General features: G+C 44.4%; 1 long non-coding RNA gene across 2 annotated transcripts in view; it reads right to left on the bottom strand.

Annotated features, from left to right (window-relative positions):
* LOC147013768 (uncharacterized) overlaps positions 1-12,994 on the bottom strand; it is a 32,745-nt gene extending 19,751 nt beyond the window's left edge. For both annotated transcript variants that reach the window (XR_015050508.1, XR_015050509.1), the window contains exons 1-2: positions 12,869-12,994; positions 12,525-12,671 (exon numbers count right to left, since the gene is read on the bottom strand). This is a non-coding gene — a long non-coding RNA (uncharacterized LOC147013768). The remainder of the gene's footprint in view (positions 1-12,524; positions 12,672-12,868) is intronic.
* Between the last annotated feature and the right edge of the window lie 1,557 nt (positions 12,995-14,551).

Genomic DNA, 14,551 nt, shown 5'->3' with positions numbered 1-14,551 from the left:
GTGGCGGCCCGTGCACCGTGTTTGTGTTCATCCATCCATTCGTTGTGTTCATTGCGTGTGCCACTTGAGCTGGCACGGAGACCACGTTTGTGCAGCCCATGCACCGTTGTGGTTCACTGCGTTCAGTTCAAAAGGGAAGGCCTTGGACTGCGTGTGAGCAGCCGGCCACGTTCCCTGTCACCTGCATTGTTTGAGCCAGAGACTGCATGTGAGCAGCCTGGCTCCCTGCTAACTGCTTTCTTTTTGCAGAGTTCAGTGATCCTGGGCCATGGTTTAGTGTAAAATTTGTAAGTTAAGGTTAAGATGTACTGTAAATATGAGTGCGCCCCCGGCATGTTTGTCTTAGTGCCGGCAATTTTATTTAAGTCGTCCGTGTGAGTGAGTTTGTTTAGGTAGTTACTCAGCCCTTAGGTTATTTATTTTGGGGACACGAATACCATGAATGTCGCACTCAGGGATCCGTAGGTAAAATGTACTAGGGGAAAACTACACATGATGGCACACGAAAATTTGACGACTCGGGACGAGTCTGTAAAAAGGGGAGGGGGTAGTGTTGTGGTTGACGAAATTCACAAACCACCATTCAGGTCCCTTAGGTGAGATATCTCGGTAAGTATATGTGTAGTTAGGCCCAAACCCGTTGTCTAGAGGGAATAAATGTCATTCATGCGGGCTGCGACTCTTCAGGATAGCCGTTTTTCTTTTACTATCTTTATTTTGGACCATCCGCCATTATTACCACCACCAACCACGTCTCAACAGCCATCACAACAACCACCACCAACCACGTCTCAGCAGCCATCACAACAACAACCACCAACCACAACGCGGCCATCACAACAACAACCACCAACCACAACGCCGCTTCACCACAACCGCCACGACCTTTACCGTCACAACTCGCCACCATCGCATCACCGTCATCTTGCGCCACTCGTGGGCACCGATGCTGGACTCGTGCGGGGCGCGCGCCGAGCAGCGTGTTCAAAAACATCACGGACTTTCCGCAGAAAAACGGATCAAAAACGACTCACGCCCACTTTTGTTCCGTCCAATTGGTGAGCGAGGGGCGATTTGGCCCCGCCTCCAGGGCGTTGGAGGGCGGTCGCTATATGCAAATTCATGGATCAAAAAGCATTCACGCCCACTTTTCCTCGGGCCAATGGGGAGCCAGGTGAAGGGTCGGAGGCAAAGGGTCAAGGGTGAAAGAGCGAAGCCACGGGGCTTATAAAAACGACTGCGTTCGTCAGACAAGTCGAGAACAGTTCAGTTGGAAGTTGAGTAAGAGTTCAGTTGGAAGTTGAGGGTTGAGTGTGCGGAATTCAAGAGAGTCGTCGGTGGAGCTGGAAAGAAGTGGTACTAGTCAGAGTGAAGAGGACGGAGCTGTGGAGAGGTGACGGCGGCGAAGGCGGACGAGGGGGTGCTCGCATCGGTGCCGGGAGCTGCACACCAGAGAGGCCAGCAACGCGACCGAGGTGGAGGAGGAGACGCTCGCCGCGGGACCCGAGTCAGGGTGAAATCCTCCTTCCCCCGAGCATCAGCAACCCCCTCCTGTTTCCCCCCGCGCTAAGATAGTGCGACAAAGGGGGGGCCCCCTTCCCACCCCCTACCAGACACTGTCCGCGAGGCCCGCGGAGTTGAGGCGCCACCGCCGCTCTGCGTCTCATCATCAGACGGGTAGGCCCGACACGGTCTCGGCCCCAGGCCCGCCTACCCCCCTCATCCTGGAGGGTGGTTCTCTTTTCTTTTGCTTTGGGAATATGTGTTGTCGGCGCCGTCTGTGAAGTAAAATTGTATAAGTGTTGCCGTGTGCCCGGTAGTCGGATAGATCTGCATTGTTGCATTTGCTGTTTGTGTAATATTGCATTGTCTTCTTCTTTTACATGTGCTTTTGGTGGAATTGTATATGTGTGCTTTCCGTTCATCGCGAAATAAATGTGCTTATTGTTGAACTGTTTTCCCGCTTCGCTTCGTCTTTTCTTTCATTGAATCTCCATCTTGCTTCACGTAAAGGGTTGGTCGTGGGCTAAAACGCCCGATAACTAATCGAACCGTCGAGGCCGACGAATAACACCGCTCGGTTATCCCGATAGTACGGAACGGGTCGCTTAAAGTGGCCCGTGTCCGAAGTCAACCTGCGGCGAGGTGCGATCGCCCGGTCTACCCACCGTGTGGGTACTTAGGTCGGTCGAATTTGGCGAGCAACCCTATCCCACGCGGGGGCCGATTGGCACGATCGTGGTGAGACCGAAAGGTCCACCCGTGACTAGTTCCCGGCGTTAGTCCGAGAGGGTCACGACTGGATTGTCCGTCCGGTGGGCGACGTGCCGCGATTCGAGTTACGTGGCCGTCAGCACGCTGGCGGGCGCGAATCCGCAACAATATATATATATATATATATATATATATATATATATATATATATATATATATATATATATATATATATATATATATATATATATATATATATATATATATATGCGCATTATGTGATACCGGCCGTCTGTTTGTCTGTCTGTCTGTCTGTCTGTCCATCCGTTCCTGTCCGCACTCTAACTCCCAAAGTTTTCAACTTTCACGTTTCATATTTGCTACATAGGTACAGACTGTGGAGATGGTGTGTCGTGACATACTTTCGTCATCTAAAATGGTTGCCATGGCAACCAGGATGCTGTTTTCCATGTCGTAGCACAATTCTGTATATACCTTCTTGTTCTTCATAAATTGACGTGTTTGAATATATAATTGTGTGTGTGTGCACGCGCATGTGTGTACGCGCATGTGTGTGTGTGTCACAGAGACTTTTTTGGGCGTATATTGTGCTCACTTGCACTCTTGTTGTTTGTTAATTTGATTGTTGGTTTATTCCTTTTCTGTTTCATCCCTGTTCTCTCCTTCCTCTTCTTGCTGTGTTTCAGCTTTTGTGTAGCTTTTTCATCCCATCTGTCCTCCAACCTCTGCTTGATCTCACTCTCACTTCTACTTTGCTGTTGGTGTTTCCCCCCTTTCTATTTTGTTCCATTCCATTTGAGGTCTGTTATTTCTCAAGCTCTTCAACGAGTCTCGACCATGTATTTTTATTAAATTATTTTTTTTTAAATGGAAATCACCCCCAAACAAGGCATAAAGCCACTTCACGTAAGGGGCTAAGGAAAGGTTTGATAAATATAAGGATAAAGCAAAACACAATAAAAGAAAGAGAAAAATAACAGAAAACATCCAAAACACAGAAAGTAGCAGAAGTCAGGTGAAATGCGATGGAACCTTAAAGATGTGGGAAGTAGGAATTGACATTCCTCTTAAAGCTGGGTAGATTGTAGGATAATGGGAAACACGTTACCGATAGTGAATTCCGAGACAGCAAGACAGCATGAGTGATAAAACTAGCTGCATATCCTTTCATTCTGCACTTTGAATCAGCTATCGTGCATGGGTGTGCAGAGATTGCAAACCGAGTCTTGTGTCCAAACACTCATACAGGAGGAACCAAGTTAGAAAGTCCAGCAGAACATTTGCTATGAAAATACCTGTAGAACAAACTAAGAATGGCAACTGGCCTACAGTGAGAGAGCGGTTGAAGAGTTGAACCCATCTCCACACCAAACAGGTTACTACAAATTTCTGTTAAGATAATTATCAAGTTAAGATAATTGGCAGGCTGGTGCTCCAGCTTAAATGTGGTAACAGTACTCCATAAGGGGATGCATAGCTGTCTTATCCAGGTACAAAACAACATCAGGAGGTACAGTAAATACCTTTGTGCCTGATAGAGACAACCAACTTACTTAGAAGCACTCTTTGCAATACCAGAAATGTACTTATCCCAAAGGAGGCTCGAGGAGATGTCCAGACCAATAAGTCAAAGCTCAGATGACTGTTGTGGTTGAATACCCCATGTGCACAGAAGGGAAAGACCTGTTTCCAGAGCGAGACATGGACAACAATTTAGTTTTCTTTGCATTGAGGGTTACCAGCCAGTCATGCCCCCACTTCAACATATTTTCTAAATCATTGTCCAGTGAAGCTCCAACCTCATTACGAGTAGTGTTGAGTGAATCAGCAGATGCACAGCAAAGTGAGGAGACATCAACATACATGGCTAGCTGAGACAGAACATTATCAGGAAGATCATTGATATAAACAATGAACAGAATGGGACCAAGGACAGAGCCCTGTGGAACACCAGAATTGATGGAGCAAGGAGGAGAAGATTGACCCTCAAGTACCACCTTCATCTTGCGATTTGTAAAGAAAGCCAAAATGATTGAATGCATCACTCCAAGTACACCATATGACTGAAGCTTGTGGAGCAGACACTTGTGCCACACTTTATCAAAGTCAGGCTGATGGAGCGATAGTTACTTGGCTCAGAATGCTCACCAGCACCCTTGAAAGCAGGGACAACAGAAACCACTTTCCAGGATGAAGGAAACACTGAAGCATACAAGCACAGGTTTGTATAGCTTAGCAAAAATCGATGACAGTTCAAGCCAACACATCCTCAATACAATCACAGGGATTCCATCAGGGCCAGTCGCTTTCAAGGCATCGTGAGTATGAATATTTTTGGCAACCTTCTTAGGGGGGTCAAATGGAACAGGAATATCAGTCTGTCGGAGATGGAAAATGAGGAAGAGGGTGTCCCTGATCATTAAGGGTAGAATTAGAAACAAAGCGATTTGAATAGAGGTTAGCCTTATCCAGAGGGGAAGTAACAATCAGAGGTCTGAGGTCCATGAAAGAAGAGGTATAGAAGATGTATGGATTGTGGGAATGAACCTTCACCTTATCCAGAGGTCCATGAAAGAGGAGGTATAGAAGATGTATCATGGTTGAGTACACTGTTGGCAATCTGACAAAACTCCCAAGAGTCAAGTCACTGAGTCACGATGGAATCGGCTACAGAAGCTGCATATTGCTACTTAGCATCCTCAATAACTTTTTCACAGAGGTTACTTGCTTTGTGGAACAGACATTTGGATTCCAGAGACCCTTGCACATTGTAGTGCTTGAAATAGTGGTTGTGATGAGCAATTGCTAATGCACAAGCAAGAGTGAACCATGGATTGGAATGAACCTTCACTTGATAGATATGTGATGGAATCTAAATGTCCATACCAGTGGGAATCCATTGGGATATTTCATCGACAGCCATATCAGGACAAGGACTAAAAGCTGAGGTCCATGGCACAGAATGTAGGTAATTTGGTCACAGGAAATTTGGTCACAGGAAACTTGGTCACGGTAAAACGGTCACAAGGTAATTTGGTCACGGTAAAATGGTCACATTAATTCGGTCACAAGGTAATTTCATCACGGTATTATTATTCACTGCATTTAAAGCCAGTAAGGCCCAAGAGCAGTAATAAACATTTTCATTTCATGGCCGGCGAATCTTGTTGGCATAATGACGTATTGACCAAGTTTACTGACTACTATAATGGAATCAGAATTTAAAAGTTGAGAGATACAGAATCGATTCCATTATAGTAGTCAATAAACTTGGTCAATACGTCATTATGCCAACAAGATTCGCCGGCCATGAAATGAAAATGTTTATTACTGCTCTTGGGCCTTACTGGCCTTAAATGCAGTGAATAATAAATAATAATAATAATACCGTGACCAAATTACCTTGTGACCGAATTACTGTGACCAAATTATCTTGTGACCGTTTTACCGTGACCAAGTTTCCCGTGACCAAATTTCCTGTGACCAAATTACCGTGCCCCATGGCACATCAGCAAGAAATGAACAAAATCCATCCCAATCAGCTTTCCCAAACTGAAATACAGTGCGGTGAAAAGGATCCACCGGAGTTAAGGCCCTGTCACACTTTGACGTTTTAGACAGCGTATGGCAAGGTATCAAAATGTATGTAAAACGCTGGCGTATGCTGAACTATTGATGTTTTTTTCCAGTTTTGGATGTATTCATAACGAGTTGGACGTATGCATAACGTATTAGTAATGTACACAGAACGTTTCGATAACATATAGATAACTTATATCAACGAATGCTGAGCGTGTTGTCGACGTTCACAACCTATGCCCAAAGATAGTCTAACTTATGCATAGCGCGGCAGCGTATCGCCGACGATCATGTGGCGTTGCCTATTAAAAGGCTGCAGATCGACGATTTAAATCATGACCGCAATAGACATCGAAGTGTCAAGCCGCTGTCACACCTTGACGTTTTAGCCAGCGTATGCCGACGTATGAAAAATTTGCCGAATACGCTGGCACACGTCGAATACGTTATGGGTAAGTTTTGTATACGTTAAGAGCATGCTGAAGCATGCTGGCATACGTCGTAGTACGCCGAGTATGTCGACAAATTTTCGACGTATGCCAGTGTATGACACACGTTCCGCATACGCTGGCCATAAGTTGTAGGCACGTTACGCGATCGTTGACACACGTCGACACATGTTACTTGTAAGTTACTCATAAGTCGAAACACGTCGAGGTAATGTTTAGCGTCAGTGTTCCAGACTCCATGGTTTTTTTTTCTTTCTTTCTTTCTTCGGCATGACGGTAATGTTGACACTTCCATTTCTAGTGTGGTTATGATTTAAATCGTTGAGCGGCAGCCTATTAATTATATTATATTATAACCGCACTGGAAATCGAAGTGTCAACATCACTGTCATACCGAAGAAAAAATAAAAATAAAAAAACCCAGGGAGTCTGGAACACTGACGCTAAACATTACCTCGACGTGTTTCGACTTATGGGTAACTTACAAGTAACGTGTGTCAACGATCGCGTAACGTGCCTACAACATGTTACTCATAGGTTAGAAATAACTTTCGGGTATGCTAAACATTACCTCGACGTGTTTCGACTTATGAGTAACTTACAAGTAACGTGTGTCAACGATCACGTAACGTGCCTACAACTTATGGCCAGTGTATGCAGAACGTGTGAGTCATACGCTGGCATACGTTGAAAATTTCAAGCATGTTAAAATTTGTCGCCGAGCTCGGCGTACTACGACGTATGCCAGCGTACTATGACGTATGCCAGTGTACTACGATGTATGCCAGCGTGCTCTTAACGTATACAAAAGTTACCCATAACGTATTCGACGTGTGCCAGCGTTTTAGACAAATTTTTCATACGTCAGCATACGCTGGCTAAATCGTCAAGGTGTGACAGGGCCTTTAAGAATGAGGAGTAAGTGACACAAACAGAAACAGTGGAATGATCCGAGTTACCAATTGGAGGAAGGACATCGGCAACACCGTCACCAGGGTTGGAACACAAAAAGACATCCACCAAGTTTCTTCCATCATATATGGTGTGTGCAGAAGAGTGGAGTCAACTCGCCCTGTCAATGCTGTCGTGATTTGGAAGGACATATCAAAAAATGTACATACATTTACCTCACCAAACACGTATCAATGGCTATGTGTCTGGGTATTCTTCATCGAGATAAGCCATTCCAGAGCCACACTAAGCTCACTCATTATGGTGTACAAGTTTTCGTATGCAGACCCATGGAGTATGGCTCCCCACTCTGTGCTGGTGTTCCTGCTTCCCATCTGGCCCCTCCTACCGTTTCCTACATCTTCCTTCCCCAAGACACCCCAGATCGCGCACGTTGCTCAAGATACCCCCACCTGCTTATTCTGCCAAAGTCGAGGCTGGTTTCCCACCTGCATTCATTTATCCCCTTATTCACCTGATTTTGAAATCGTCTCACCGTCTCACTTCAGTCTTTCAAATGTGCTTCCCATCACTGCCTCACATGATTATCCATGCACTTCCTCGACCTTCAATCTCTTCAACACACACTGATTCTTTCACATTATTTTCCTCTCTGGGCCATTGCACATCGCTTTGGTATCATCTTTCCTTTCCTTTTTGTGAATATCAACTCCCCCCCTATCCCAACCCCCCCTTCACTCCTCCCTTGCTTTTGGTAGTTTGTATGGTTGCTGTCTTTTGTCGTTTAGCTCATCCATGAACCTTGATCCTAATTGTGTGATGATCACCCATTCAAAGTTAGTCGCCAATCACCGAAGGGTGTTCATCTACTGAGCGATCAAAACCTAATGACAAGCATTTAAATAACAAATAAACTTTTACATGTCAGTGAGGGTATGGTTGGGGGTGTGTTTAAGGCCTTGAAGGAAGCATTGGATGGTTTATACTTGGTAGTTTACATAGGATGTTTACTTGAATTAGCTCGAGGAAGCAGAAGAGGGTAGGAATAGGGCAGTTCGCCAATGTGCATTGAGAATCTTCGAGGATAGATGCAATCCTCTGGAGAATTATGACAATATCTAATTTGTCCGGAGTTACAGACTCTCGAAGGAAGCATTTTGTTGACTCCTGAATTTCGAGATGAATCAACCGATGATGGTTGATTCGGCTCTAAATTCAGCTCTCAACTCTACAGATGACCTGAGTAAACCTATGATGAGGAGCAATGCGCTGAATCCCCTCCAGCAATTGTCCATGGCGCTGTGATTATATGCAAGTGCATCGTTTCAATTGTAGGTTGGAGATAAGTGCAGTGTTTCACAACTAATCGGCTTTTTAGATATGCACAGGCGAATCGGCTGTTTAGACTGTTTAGAAGCGGCACAACTAATCGGCTGTTAAGATATGGCACAACAAAGCAGCTGTTTAAATGCTCGCAGGCTTATCGGCTGTTTAGACGCACACAGGCTAATCGGCTATTTCGACATGCACATGCTAATCGGCTGTTTCGACGCGGCACAACTAATCGGCTGTTAAGATATGGCACGACAAACCAGCTGTTTAAATACTCGCAGGCTAATCGGCTGTTTAGACGCGCACAGGCTAATCGGCTGTTTAGACGCACGCAGGCTAATCGGCTGTTTAGATGCGCACAGGCTAATCGGCTGTTTAGACGTGCACAAGCTAATCGGTTGTTTATACACGGAACTACTAATCAGCTGTTTAGACGTGCACATGTTAATCAGCTGTTTAGACGTGTGCAGGCGAATCAGCTGTTAAGATGCAGCACATCTAATCGGCTGTTTCGACGCGGCACAACTAATCAGCTGTTTAATGCACACAGGCTAATCGGCTGTTTAACGCACACAGGCTAATCGGCTGTTTAACGCACACAGGCGAATCGGCTGTTTAACGCACACAGGTGAATCAGCTGTTAAGATGCAGCACATCTAATCGGTTGTTTCAACGCGGCACAACTAATCGGCTGTTTAACGCACACAGGCTAATTGGCTGTTTAGACTGGCACTTGCTAATCGGCTGTTCAGACACATAAACAGGTTCATCAGCTGTTCAGACCCGCACAGGCTAATCGGCTGTTTAAACGTGTACAAGCTAATCGGCTGTTTAGACGTGCACAGGCTAATCGGCTGTTTAGACGTGCACAAGCTAATCAGCTGTTTAGACGTGCACAGGCAAATCGGCTGTTTAGACGTGCACAAGCTAATCTGCTGTTTAGACGTGCACAAGCTAATCTGCTGTTTAGACGTGCACAGGCTAATCGGCTGTTTAGACGTGCACAAGCTCATCGGCTGTTTAGACGTGTACAGGCTCATCGGCTGTTTTGACGTGCACAGGCTAATCGGCTGTTTGGACATGCACACTGGTTAATCGGTTGTTTAGACGCGTGCAGGCTAATGGGCTGTTTATAAGCGGCACAACAAATCCACTGTTTATCTCCCTTCGTAAATTGCTATTTAAACAGGCGATGTACGTGTACAATTATGTTTTTGTGATGATTGCTCGCTATAAGTGCCTTTCGTAAATTCATTTTGTAAAGTCTTTATTGTCATCAAACTTAATGTCACCTTTCTTATGCATGATGTTAATCATAAAAACCCTTACAAAGCTCTGTATTATTTATTTGGATTTGATGAGATTCTCAGTCCAACAGGAGAGTGCAAAAGTAGCAGATTTACCTTTGAGTTGTGTTGTCTAGGTTTGATTCCTGACCCGACTATAAACTATCAGATCAGTGCCTCACAGACAGGGTTGGATCACATATGGTGTGACGTCCTATGGTTATGAAGAAGGTTGAAGAAGGTATGAGCAAATCATTGCTTCTCAGTAACATTGTATGCTTTACAGCATTATTATTTCGAAAATGTGAAAAATAAAAACAACAAAGAAAAACTCTGCGAAAGATGGCCATGGTGAAAAACAACCCAGCTTCACCCCAGCACCACCCTGTCAGTGTGTACCAGCTTCCAATGCACTGACTGCAGCACACCTGAGATAATTGCCAGACCAGTGAGGGCTTGCATTTGTAAAAGGTGGACGTTTTACCCCCTTGAGGAAACTACTCTATCCCAGAATACATCTGTGACGTCACAGGAAATCATTGATGAAAAGCAAAACTTTGAGTGTGAATCAAGCTTTTCACAGAATTTTCATTTTTGACATTTTCATATTCTTATTGTGCACGTAATCCTGATTATTTATTTATTACTTGCGCCACCGAAGGTGAAGGAGGTTATGTTTTCCCCCCTTTTCTGTCTGTTTGTTTGTGTGTAGGATATCTCAAAAAGTTGTGGATGGATCCAGATGAAATTTTGTGGACAGGTTGGGTGTGTGACGGACGAATTGATTAGATTTTGGTGAAGATCCAGATCCTTATCCGGCTATTACAATCTCTCAAGTGATTATTCACCATTGAGAGATAGGGCCAAAAACGATATATAGCATGATATTTCAAAAATGTATTGGGCCTTCTATGTTCTACTTGATCAGGGATTACGTGGCGGAGGTCTGCGCTCTACCGAGTACCCTTCAGGAGACGAGAGTGTGCGCATCTAAACTCTGTATTTCCTTGTTGAATGATTGGTCATTTGTACAGGTGCCGCAAGTGGCTGCTGGTTTGCATCATTGATGAGAGTTCGGCTGAGGTTGCGCTCCCTTGTCGGATTGAGTGGGAATTTGGAATTTGTTAAGGGTGCCAGTGATAACTCACACTTTTATGAGAGACACCGTGGCATCTTTATATCGTTCACCAATAATTAAATCATTGCTGGCATCCGGGTCCTCAGGCTTAACGTCCTTTGGAGAGATTGATTCCTTGACCTGCATGTGAAACACCATGATGTTTATATTTGGGTCAAGATTCAAACACGGGCTAGACTGCTCAGAGATAAATGCACATACCTTTACACTGTCCTGCCAGCTCCGGTGAATGATTGTTCAGTCATATGATGGTACGAGTGATTTACCTTGTCCGTATCATCCCATTTTTAAAAGTATAATTGGGTTTAGGTTCATGGAGGAGATGAATGCCAAAGGACAGTCGGTTCACAAATATACCAAAGGGTATAAGGATGGACATGCACAATGAGGAAAGGAGGAGTAATACAAAAATGTATAACAATGGCTCAGAGAGTTCCAGGATGGGAAAGATTCAGCGTGTGTAAAAGAGATAGTGGGTGTGCACGGGTGACTGGACAATGTAATGATTGGCAGTATATTTATTTGAAAGACTGAAGTGAGCAAGATGAGAAAGACACAGGGAGACAAATTCAGTCAGGAGAATAAGGTGGGAGAGGAATTGATGTAGGTGGGCATACTATTCCTGACTTTTGGAGAGTGAGCAGATGAGGGTTTCTAGAGGAACGCTTGTGACCTGGGATGGCTTGCGGAGGCCAGAGATAGGATAGGGCAGAGGGAGCAAGGTCTGATGTGAGCTTGTATAATATAGAGAGCCCATCAACTGACCACTGGCAGAAGAGTAACAGTCCCTGAGAATGAGTCTGTCGAGATGCTTGAGAATCTTAAGACGGCCCCATTCTCAGGGACCGTTACTCTCCTGCCAGTGGTCAGTTGATGGGCTCTCCATATTATACAAGCTCACATTAGACCTTGCTCTCATGGTCTGATGTGAGCTTGAAATAATATGGTTGCGGAAGGCCTTGTCTTCAACGCCCTTAAGAGGAGCAAGGTGGGAGGCAGGAGCACCAGACCAGAGCGGACAACCATACTCCAAGGAGCTCCATTTGAATGCCTTCAACACTGTGATGAGCTTGGTGCGGCTCAGGAATGTCTTAACGTAGACGGTGACTGGTCTTTGATGCTAGCTAGCTAGCTTGGTGATATGATCTTCCCATGAAAGGTATTAGCAGATGGTTAGACAAATGGAGTTCCAGGGACTGCTGCACCTTTTCCAGTGGCTTTTCATCGGAATTGAATGATTATTTATCCACTTTTCAAACATGAAACTGATACATGATTCAGAGATCATCTTGATGATTGTTGAATGAGTTTCAACCTCAGCACCACCACCTCCGAGCCCCTCTATACTGCGTACTCCTTATCAATCAGCAATGTCTACTTCCGTAGAAAGGGTTGACTTACGCACCAATCATAATCAATTCGCTCAGGAGACAATTTCTGGTGGGCATATTTAATGTCATAAACTCATAGAAAACTTATTTAAAAGTACATGTATATCATTCTAATGAATACAACATCGCAGGGAGGACGTTTAATTATTTTTTTGCACATTCATGCCACAACAGTAACAAGTGGGAATAAAAGCACACTCACTATTTGCGATGACTCTCAGAGCTGTCCACCCACTCTTTCTGTTAGATTTGATTTAGTACAGCTTTCGAAGCAGAGCTCTGGGTGGCCACAGCGAAGCGCAAGCCCCATACAGGTGGAACAATTGAGTGAGCCAGCTGCGGAAACGTCCTGCAAGCCAAAACAAGCAATCATTTTAAAATCTCGCGTTCTTTGGAGGTATACATCGAGATGGATTCATTCTGGTGGAAATGTCCAATAAACACATTGGGACATCTCTTTAAGCTCAATAGGAACATTGCAGTAAATTTTACCCTCATACCATCTAAAAGTAAAAATGCTTGCAAGTATCGTTTCAGTTTGCATACCTTGTGACTCACGATAGGACATCGGCGTATCAAGAAGAATGAAAATATTTCTGTCATCATGAGAATGTTTCATTTGGCTGCGCAAACGATTCCTTGTGTTGGCGTCACAGGCCAGCTTGGCAGGCACCGTGTTATGATTTCAAATCCTGAAATGCGATCGCAGATGTGGGACAGTACGGAGGGCCAGGAACGCGACGTTCAGAAAAAGCCAGATGCGAAGGTTATACAATAACAGGTCCATTGGCTTGGGACTCGGGCATGGATTTTCTGTTTTTCTCAAGGGGGGGAGATGTGCCAGTAATTCCGGATTTGGCCGATGGCAGATTTAATCCTATACTACTTGCCCCACTTTTTAGCACTCTCCCCGACTCCCAAGCAGAGATGATGACATTAAAAGCGTGCGGAGTTGGAACTCTGGACTTTCGTATAAGCACAGCATTTTGTTCCTTCTCCTTACAAATTGTGTATTTATGCAAACGACATGTGTGCTAGCAGATGACTGGAAGAAGAAACCATGTTTTGTCCTTCTGGGATTTTTTGCGGCACATCTATCTTTCCGACCGATATTGCACGTGCTCATCGGGAGCCATGTGATGTCGTTTTGGTGCCATAACCACAGAGAAATTGCATGCGGATTGAATTGTATGAACTCGAACCTCATTGTTTTGCATCTGATCCTTTCCATCCGCCGTATTTGGCCAATTTCAGCATTCCCCTTCACTCCTCTTTCTTGAGGGTACATAGTATGCAGATGTCCTCTGCCATATGTTGTTGATGCAAACTGGCTGATCACAATATCCAAAACGATAGAAGATGAGAATGCATGCTTCAGACATTGACCGATGTGTAATTACTGGAAATTGATTTGCAGCTGCCTCAGTGGAGATGTACGAGAATGATTCGGAAACCAAAATCCACCATGATGGCGTCACAGGAAAATAATCAATTCATCGGATTATCGACAATTGTATGCTGAAAATATTTCTTCCAGATAGGCCTGCATACTAGGCTTCTGGATTGGCAAGATGACACACCACCTCGTATATCAAATTCTCTCTTATCAGGAGGATGGGGTGTTCGGTCAACGGAACAGAGAGAGATCAGCAATAATTATCGAGACAAATAAGCATCCCTTGATACAAATAGAGTTCATAGAACACTTTACCCCACGCAGTCTTAAGAAAAAGTACATGGGAAGGGTCTTTCAAACTCTTGCTTTGTGATTCCGAGCATGATCTATATTTCCTGTGAGCCGCAATTTTGTCTGAATCTCGATATTCCCCAATGCTGAGAGCACGAGTGGCAAATTTGATTGATTGGTTGAGATGATGTAAAATGGTGCAATATTTTGTCCAAGTACGACTAAACTGGAGGTTTTTGGAAGTGCCAACAAGGCGATTTGTGTTCTCGAGTTCAAGTATATAATTCAATTGAAATAAAATAAAAGTTTAAAAGGCTGTCGAAAAAGAAATTATTTTCGGAAATTTACCGCCATTGACGTGGCGTCTTTTCCACCACGTTATCAAAAATGTTACATTAGTTATCCAAGCCTATTGTTTGTGTCCTTTATGACGTCCCTAAAAACAGTAAGTTTCCTGTTTGGAATGAGTTTCAACTTTGTTTGATTGCCAAAGAAGCAGACAGGCTAAAAAAAATGGCACCTGTGTCCGAAAGAAGCGATGC

This window comes from Eptatretus burgeri, chromosome 13 (genome assembly GCF_056783735.1).
Source record: "Eptatretus burgeri isolate ZD-2024b chromosome 13, Ebu_testis_v1, whole genome shotgun sequence".
In the NCBI taxonomy this organism is placed as follows: Eukaryota; Metazoa; Chordata; class Myxini; order Myxiniformes; family Myxinidae; genus Eptatretus; species Eptatretus burgeri.
This window is presented reverse-complemented; position numbering and strand designations above follow the sequence as displayed.